The sequence below is a fragment of the Heloderma suspectum genome, chromosome 6 (genome assembly GCF_057233095.1).
Source record: "Heloderma suspectum isolate Gila_16-S chromosome 6, 16-S_ref, whole genome shotgun sequence".
Lineage (NCBI taxonomy): Eukaryota > Metazoa > Chordata > Lepidosauria > Squamata > Helodermatidae > Heloderma > Heloderma suspectum.
Window position 1 is genome coordinate 95,030,524 of NC_139463.1, and position 9,930 is coordinate 95,040,453.

Genomic DNA, 9,930 nt, shown 5'->3' on the forward strand with positions numbered 1-9,930 from the left:
TAGCCTGCAATCCTATGCTTGCTGAACTCGGACAGAAAAAGGTCCCATCATCTTCCAGCCACTTTGGGTGGTTGAAGAAGGGATGCTGGGAACTGCATTGTTTTTCCCTGTACAACCACACGCATAGGATTATGCGGGCCTGGCTACTACAACTCATATTACACACTGACACACTGTCCATTTCCAGGGAAATGCTGCTGCTGCCGGTCTCTGCAGTGCACACAGGGGGACTGGCACTAGCCCAGCAGCAACACGGCCAGCCTCTCGGTGTCGTCTTCCTTCTTCATGTAGTGATTGCTGAATTTTTGCACCCCACCCACCCCACTTTCTACCAAGACATTGGCACTCCAGTCAACTCATGAGCAAGTGTTCATCTGAGACCTTGGAGATCTGGGTATAGTCCACTCAGCCATGGAAGCTCGCTGGGTGACTTTGGCCCAGTCAGAAAGCCCCAGCCTACCTCAGTGTTGTTGTTGTGAGCATTAAATGGAGAGGAAGAGGCTAATGTGAGCCGCCTTGGGTTCCTTGCATTAGGAAAAAAGGTGGCATTTATGCAATGCATCACTAGAATGAACAGATACCATGGCATTGCAAATGTAGAAGTGGGGTGACTAGAAGTGCAATCCTGTGCATGTTTACAGAAGTCCAACAGTCCCCATCACACCAAAACTGTCAGTACTGTATAATCTGCCTCCCTAATTATCCCCTCATCATTAGACCTTGTGGTGGGAGGACAGAATCAGTGGTCCTTATGGTAGTGGGGATGGTGATAGACAGATCAGTGACTGTGGTTTTGTTCACTCACCACATATATAAAGGCATTCATTCTGTTACTGTGACATCCCACAGCTGCGCATCGTGCCTTGCTGGTGGAGGAGGCACTGAGGGCCGCGGAGAGGGACAGGACAGAGGAGGAGGAGGAAGAGGAAGAGTCAGCAGCAAGAGGAGCAGCATCTGTGGAGGAAGCCCACCCTTCTTCCACAGATGAAGCCCCTCCTCTTGTGATCCTGACGCGTCTGATAAGAGACGTCCGGATGCTCAGGAGGACCTGTAAGTAGTACTACAGAATGGCACCTGACCTGAGCTAACACCTCTGCCTGCAAGATGCATATTACCATTGTGCTTTATTCTTCTCTTTCTTTCTACACACAGGTGACGACCTTCAAAGGAGGGTGGAGGCCCTGGAGCAGGAAAGCCATCCTCCTCCTACGAGCTGAGGCCTGCAGCCACAGCCAGCCAGCCCAACATTGTTTTTGAATTGTTGAATTGTTTCTGTGTTTTGTCTTGATCTGTTCTGTTTGTATATAAAGTTCTTTCTAAAAAATAGGTTACAATTCCTTGGTTCAAGTCCACAGATATAATTTCTTAAATCTAGATCATTGTACACAATGATCTCTGTGTTTGCTTACTATTAACCGCAACAAGAATGCCTCCCCAGAATCCCAGCCAAACAAGAACAGCTTCCCTCATAGGGAGATGGACAGTCCACATCCCTCTTGTTATGAATGAGTGCATTCAAGACGAGGCTGGACAGCCATCTGCCAGGGATGCTCTGACTTGGACACCGTAATTTGAGCAGGTGGTTGGACTCGATGGCTTTGTAGGCCCCTTCCAACCCCATGGTTCTGTGGCTCAACGATTCTATGAAGTATGCTTTGTTTTACGTGTAGGTGCATATCACATACATGTAAACTGGACGCATACCAGAGGGATCTTTTCACATAGAGCTCTCGGTCCTTAGGAAAACCCAAAAGCTGAGGGAGTCCAGGGAGAGACCACAACAAGGTCTTTGAAAGCAATTCCATGATTTATGAAAGAATTTTAAATGAATTAAAAGCATACATCAACATCAAGAGAAATAGAACTATACATACATTTGGGGAATCAGAATCATACTAACATTCAGAGGGGTAAAGATACACATATACAGTCAATAGCGGAGTACATCCGCATAGAGAACTCTGTGTGTGTGTGTGTGTGTGTGTGCGCGTGTAGTAGGGATGTACGCTGTTGCATAGTCCGCCACACACAGTCGGGTAGCGCAACTGGATTCTGCATGTGAGGTATTATTAAGCTCCGCCACATATCGCCAGTGCTTTGGGCTCTGCCCAGGCCAGACAGGGACTGCAGGTTTGGACAAAGTTCTGAGGGACACCTCCGTGTGACCACTCACAAGTTGTATCATTCTGCCTCATTGTCCCTCAGAACTCTGGCTCACACTAGCAGCAGTGTCATCATCCCTGGGTTCCTCCTCGTCACTTGATGACTGCTCTACTCTGCTGCTGACAGCTGGTGGGGGGGGGGAGGTGCTCCTTGGGAATCCATCCCCTGTTGGAGCGTATGAAGGCGAGGGTGGAGACATGTTGTGGCGTGAGTCTGCTTCGGTGGGCGGTGACAATGTTGCCTGTGGTGGAGAAAAGCCTTTCAGAGGCCACACTCGAGGGAGGGCAAGATAGATGCCAAATGGCGACTTTGGTCAGATGTGGCCAAACGCCACGTTTTGTATCCCAGTATAGGAGAGGATCACTCTCTGGGCTGATCTGTGTTCCCGAGAAACTCTCTCTTGAATAACCTTCAAGTTCCCGGACAAGCACATCATAGGCTGATGCTTTCCTGGCTGCTTTGGCACATTCCCCCCGCCTGCGCCCGCTTACACCGAGCTCCACTGCCATTGAGGAGTAAAAGCTGAACTTGAGACAAGATGCCCCTGTGTCTGACTCTGCTGGTGGTGCAGCTGCTGTGGCGTCATCATTGCCCCTCCTGCTGGTGATGGTGCTACTGCTGCAGATATTGTCTTCAGGGGAGGTAGTGGTCCTACTAGCCTCACCCAGCTCCTTCTCATCCAGCCCATCTCTCTGGAAGCACTCCATGACTTTCTCAGTCAAATATTTTTTTAAACTTTGGAACTCAGGGTTGTCGTTTGTAGGCTCCGCACTTGTTGAGCTATCCCTGAACCGTGGTTCAAGGAATGCAGCAGCAACGTATTTCATGTCCCCCCTGATTGAAGTTATGTGTTTGTTGGTGCCCAGCTCCTGCAGAAGGAATTCTGCAAGCCTAACTGCAGGATTGGGGAATAATTCCCTGCCTCCAGCACTGGTGCGCTCACAAATCTCAGAATGGCGTTTTCTCAGCACCCCCTCTATGATCCTTAGCACAGGTAGCACTTGGCCCAGTGTGGCATAGTCTGCACTCAGTACCGCTGTGCATTCATCAAAAATTTTTAAAATGTCCACCAGGTCTTGCATCCAGAGCCACTGATGTGGTGTGACAAAAAATTTGGAGTGGTGTTGCTTCTCAGTGATGTAGTCATTTATAGCTGGTCTCTGCTCACAGAGTCTCTGAAGCATATGCAATGTGCTGTTCCAGCGTGTGGACACATCCAAAATGAATTTGTGTTCTGGAAGGCCACGGCTACGTTGGATGGCGCCGATTGCCTCCATTGCTGAGCAGGACTGCCGGAAGTGGGTGCAAATGGATCGGGCCACCTTAAGTAGCTTGACAATTTTGGGGGAGGCGTTGCTCAATCCAGAACGCACCACAAGGTTCAAGCAGTGCGCAACGCACGGAACGTGGTTTAGCCGTGCAATGCGGGCTGCTTTTAGGTAGTTTGAGGCATTGTCTGTTGCTACACAGCCCACTGTAAGATTTTAGGGGGCCAACCAGGACTGAACAACACCGCTGCTGCTGCTGCTGACGTTTTCCGCTGTGTGTGTCCCAGAGAGCATTGTGAGGGACAATGTCGCTGTTCTACGACTCAGTCGGCTGCTCGCACTGATGGATACCCAGTGCGCAGTGACACACAGATAAGACTTTGTTTGGTTACTTGTCCATGTGTCACTCGTTAAATGTACACTTCCTCCAACTGCACATTTCAAATCCTGTTGGATCACCCGTCTGATTGCAGAAGCCAGGGCTGGAATGGCTACGCCACTAATGTAGTGACGAGAGGGGACATCCCACCGAGGGCAGATGCTCTTAACGAAGGCCAAAAAGTCTTCATCTTCCACCAGGGAGAAGGGAAGCATACGTGCTGCTATGGCCACTGTCAGGAGGTGATTCCACTGTCGTGCCTGGGCGCTGTCAGAGGGTAATTTCTGTGTCAGCGCAAGGCATTTCTCCAGTGAGACCTGCCTCTTAGCAAAGCTGCCTTCTGTGCCCTTCCCACCCAGACCACTTTGCGTGAGGTCTTTGGAAGATGAGGCAAAGGCGGTACTGTTCTTTTTGGATGGTTGTGGCTTCCCATCGCTATCTTTGGGCACAAGAAGCGGATGATGCACCTCCATGTGTCGCCTCATGGCAGACGTGCCCACTCGTGGACAGCCCCCTTCTTTTCCTAGCCGCACACGGCTTCGACAAATATCGCACATCACGACATAGCGGTCGTTCTCTGCATATTTGAAGAAGCGCCACACATAGGAGCTCACCCTGCCACCACCATTTCTTCTTTGGGGAATGGGGCCTTCGGTTCCAGATGAGGTGGCAGCTGGAGCTGCATGTTCCCACTCATCTGTGGATGGTGTTGTTGATGGTGCTGACCAGTGCTTGGCAGGGGACGTTTGTTCCTGAGGTTTGGGATTGCTCCCGCAGAACGCAGAAGGCTGGAAGTGGAGAACAGAGTCAGACCCAGTCTCAGCAGGGACATCATTGATATAGAAGAGCTCCTCATCATCTTCGCTGTCCGGATCACTGATAACGCTAAGTCCTCCAGCATTTTTTTCAAAATCACCTGAGCCGCCGCCCACGAGGTGATCATCAGCAGGCAGCTGTGGACCTGGTTCACCTGTCCCACTTCCGCTGTCGGATGCAGGGAGGACGGTTGTGGGCGTCTCTGTAAAGATTCAAAATACATAGAAGCAGAGTTTCATGAGAAATGCGACTTTTACACATGAGTAATAGCCAAGCGAATAAAACTGTGTTGTTGTAGCAATCTATGAAACATGGCTTGGAGGACTCGCAATCAATCCACATGACACAAGGTGCAGTTGTAAGCTACTCCTGCACTACTGAGCACTGAGAAAACACATTAGGTGCAAAAAAAAGGTACTGTACAGACTGGGAAACTCAACGAGAGTTATCTAAATGTGTCCTCACTGGTGAAAACATGAAAAGCATGGGGGAGGAGATATCTGGCTCCCTTGCAAGGTCCACTCCTTTCATCAGCTCTATTATACCACTGTGTGGGACTCATCCCCCACAGGGCTGGCCCAACGCGTTTTGCTTCCTGAGGCAAAGGGTAAAATGGCACCCCTCCATCCTACATAGGGCGATAGCTGAATCTCTTACTTGAACAGTGACAATGGGAGAGCCTCTTCCACCACACCAGAGAACAACAAGCTGGCTGAGGAGCTGCAAGGCTCCCTAACGATAGGGCTGGTCCTGACCTGAGCACATACTTGGCGAATCCCACTGCCTTTTTCCAGGGTGCATTTGTGGTCCCTCAGGCGCAGTGCCTGATTAGTCAGGCCCTCTTTTTGTAGTAGCCATATCGGGGGTCAGACTAAAGGGACTAAATAAGTCTCTGACTCAGATTTCTGCAACATTTTAAAAACCATCCTCAGAAATGAAATTGCTTAATCAATTCACATCGCAGCTCTAGTTAAAAGAGATCAAGCCCAAAAAAGACAGCAAACTATGATAAATGGCTTTGGAAACAAGCGAGCACAAAACACTGAAGTGTTTTCCCACCGAAAAGGTGTATTGTTTGAGAAAGTATTGCAGTTCTTTTAAAGACTTGGGGTTTTCTTTCGTACTGGAGCACCATGTAACATTTAAATAATATGAAATATGTTCACAGCAATGAATATGGATGAATGTAAAACAGTCGTGTATGTTTTGTTGTGTTGAAGAAGAAGATCCCTTCCCCAAATGCTCCCCTCCAAAGGTTTTGGACTTCAAATCCCATCAGGCCAAGCCGGCATGACCAATGGTCAATAATGATGGGAGTTGTAGCCCAAAACATCTGGAAGGCTGCAGGTTGCAGAAGACTAATGTAGGGACTATTCAAATATTCAAAGACATTTGTTTGTATCCAGATATTCACAAGCACCTGTGGTGACAGAGTCTTACCAGATTCATCCTTTGGAATGAGGTAGATATCTTGACTTTTATCCCGCCGCTGCAGAGTCTCCTTGGGGACATTTTCATCCGCTTTGGGTTTGGAGACACTGCCCTTCCGCTCACCATCCAAGGACTTTCTTCCTCTTCCTCTGGAGTTGTGGCTGGTTGTGCCTGTGTCACTTTCTGTAGTGGAAATTGGCGGTGTGCGCTGCTTATGGGTGCGGGGTGGGCTGGGGCCGCTGTCGCTGCTGGTCACACCTTGGGCTTCCTCCACTTCCATCTCATTATTAAAATACCACTGAAATGCAACCTCAGCGGTGTATGTTCTTGCCGGACGCCCACGCCTCTTCTGAGTGCCGGATTGACCACGGGTTCCTCTTTTCTCCATGTTCATGTCTCTGGGCAGAAGGAGACATAAATGCATGTGGCAAAGCTGAAATCATGTGAACAGCCTAATCGCAGATATAGTACAGTGTAGAAGTAGTTACCCTCCAATCCAGCCATTCAGTGCTAACTAAACAGGGGCATATTGTACAGCAGACTAGGCTGAAAAGCCCAGGATGGAGAATGTGGCCCATCCATGCCCAGGAGGATGGGGGATGGATGGAGGCCTTCCAGCTCCCCCCTCCCCCTCCCCCTTCCCCCTCCCCAGAAAGAATTGCATAGGCAGGCAGGCACATGGGTGAATCCTGGGAAGCCCAGGAGGATGGGGGATGGATGGAGGCCTTCCAGCTCCCCCCTCCCCCTCCCCCTTCCCCCTCCCCCCTCCCCAGAAAGAATTGCATAGGCAGGCAGGCACATGGGTGAATCCTGGGAAGCCCAGGAGGATGGGGGATGGAGTCCTTGCAGGAGGCCTTCCCCCCTCCCCAGAAAGAATTGCATAGGCAGGCAGGCACATGGGTGAATCCTGGGAAGACCAGGAGGATGGGGGATGGATGGAGGCCTTCCAGCTCCCCCCTCCCCCTCCCCCTTCCCCCTCCCCCCTCCCCAGAAAGAATTGCATAGGGAGGCAGGCACATGGGTGAATCCTGGGAAGCCCAGGAGGATGGGGGATGGATGGAGGCCTTGCAGCTCCCCCCTCCCCCTTCCCCCTCCCCCCTCCCCTGAAAGAATTGCATAGGCAGGCAGGCACATGGGTGAATCCTGGGAAGCCCAGGAGGATGGGGGATGGAGTCCTTGCAGGAGGCCTTCCCCCCTCCCCAGAAAGAATTGCATAGGCAGGCAGGCACATGGGTGAATCCTGGGAAGCCCAGGAGGATGGGGGATGGATGGAGGCCTTGCAGCTCCCCCCTCCCCCCTCCCCCCTCCCCAGAAAGAATTGCATAGGCAGGCAGGCACATGGGTGAATCCTGGGAAGCCCAGGAGGATGGGGGATGGATGGAGGCCTTGCAGCTCCCCCCTCCCCCTCCCCCCTCCCCAGAAAGAATTGCATAGGCAGGCAGGCACATGGGTGAATCCTGGGAAGCCCAGGAGGATGGGGGATGGATGGAGGCCTTGCAGCTCCCCCCTCCCCCCTCCCCAGAAAGAATTGCATAGGCAGGCAAGCACATGGGTGAATCCTGGGAAGCACAGGAGGATGGGGGATGGATGGAGGCCTTGCAGCTCCCCCCTCCCCCCTCCCCCCTCCCCAGAAAGAATTGCATAGGCAGGCAGGCACATGGGTGAATCCTGGGAAGCCCAGGAGGATGGGGGATGGATGGAGGCCTTGCAGCTCCCCCCTCCCCCTCCCCAGAAAGAATTGCATAGGCAGGCAGGCACATGGGTGAATCCTGGGAAGCCCAGGAGGATGGGGGATGGATGGAGGCCTTCCAGCTCCCCCCTCCCCCCTCCCCCCTCCCCAGAAAGAATTGCATAGGCAGGCAGGCACATGGGTGAATCCTGGGAAGCCCAGGAGGATGGGGGATGGATGGAGGCCTTGCAGCTCCCCCCTCCCCCTCCCCCCTCCCCAGAAAGAATTGCATAGGCAGGCAGGCAGGCACATGGGTTCCCCCTGCTCCTCCATCTCACCCCAAAATCACTAAGCATAAGGGCACATTCAGGTAAAGTAAACATACCTTCACTGTAATAAAGAAAAAAGAAAAAAGGTTGAACTGCAGTGCCGTAGAACACAGGGATACAGAGAAAGAAAGTTGCAGCAGCTGGGACGGAGCAGCAGCGGCGCCTGTTCTAGTCTGTCTCTGGACTCTGGAGTCTAGCTTGGAGCAAGTGAGGCTGCTGCACGACCGCCGTCCTATTGTGAACTAAAGGCGGGAATCCAGGGGATGAATGGTCGATGAGTTCCCTCCCCTCAATTATCTTCCTGGGGGGGTGGGGGGGTGGCCTGGAGGGATCTCGCTCAGGTGACCTCACCTGACCTGAACCTGACCTCACACATACAATAAAAGTATAAAACAAAAGATGAGGCTATGCAGCTCAGCCTCAGGGCAGGCAGGCTACGTGCACTTCGTGACCCCGTCCCTCCCAGCAAAAGAAAGCCGCGTCGTAGCAGGAAAGGAAACTGCATGTTTATTAAATAGTTTCGTGAAATCCCTTTCGCCATCTTTCGTCCTAATTTGCGAAGTTGCCTTCGTAAATACCTTCGTAAAACTTTCAGCAGATTAAAAAAAAAAAAGGGTCGCGTGAGCTCGCGTTCGGGTAGACCTGGGCGCCTCGTCTCGGGAAAGGGTTCGGCGAACCGAAAGTGACTGTTTTCGAGCCCATTTCACTTTCGAGAGAATTTCTCTGACATCCCTAATTACAACCAATACATGCAATATTTAGTAGACCTTATTTTCCTGTTTATGGTTTTGTGTTGCTAGGGATTGGTGAGAAATCTGCTCCATTGTGATTGCTTCACGGATTTACCCAATCCACATTGCCCAGAACCAAATGTGCACATTCAGGCAATTTGTACATCATTTCTAGGCTTGCATTGTGTTCTGTGAAAGAAAGAAAAAATGCCATTGACCATATGCAGTCATTTGTAACTGTATCCCCACCCCACCCCTGTTTACATTTATAAAATGCACACACAAAAAAAACACTTTAGGGTGTCCCTTAGAACATCTATTATTGTGTCTATATGAAAAATGTATACAAAATATGTACAATTATTTTTCTGTTTAAAAAAATGGACGGAGACAGGAAAAGGAGGAAGTCTGCACAGGGCAGATTCCTCCACTCCTATGTTTTGCTACTAACCACATTTCACTCTGAAAGTTTTTTCAACATAAAGGGCTTCTCCACACAGAGCTTTTATCCTGCTATTGAGATTGGTTATTCAGGGAAGTTTGCAGGTCCTTTAGATGATGTTGTGAACATCCATGGCATCTTCTGCCCTAAATGAACTTTATTCCTTAAAAAAAAAAAAACAGATATAATGAGCTATGAAATGACAGTGCTTGTGTTCTGCTTCAGTTCCTTCAGGTGTACGGATTCCCCACCGTCCATTCTGGTGGGGAATCCACAGGGGGGAGGCGATCTGTTCCTCCCTCCTGGAATTATCGCGGAGTGGCTCTGCTCCACCAGGATGCCACAGAGCTGAGGGCTGCCCCATTCTGCCTTCCACTGGCCCTGGATTCCCCCCCCCCAATTTTTTTTTTTTTTGGCTCCAGAACTTACGTAAGTACTTTAGTAATTCCTGCAGAAAAAAACCTTTCCACATGCCCTCAGTCTCTGTAAGAGTAAAACCCTTTGTGGGGATTCCCCACATAACTTCCGGTCACCTGACCTCACCTGACCTGTCCTCACCGGAGCTGTCCTGACCTCATCTCACCTCACCTGACCTGACCTCACCGGAGCTGTCCTGACCTCACCTCACCTGACAATAAACAGAAAAGATGGAGGATTTCCATGAATGACTCAGCCCCAGCGAAAGAAAGCCTCCAGAAAATG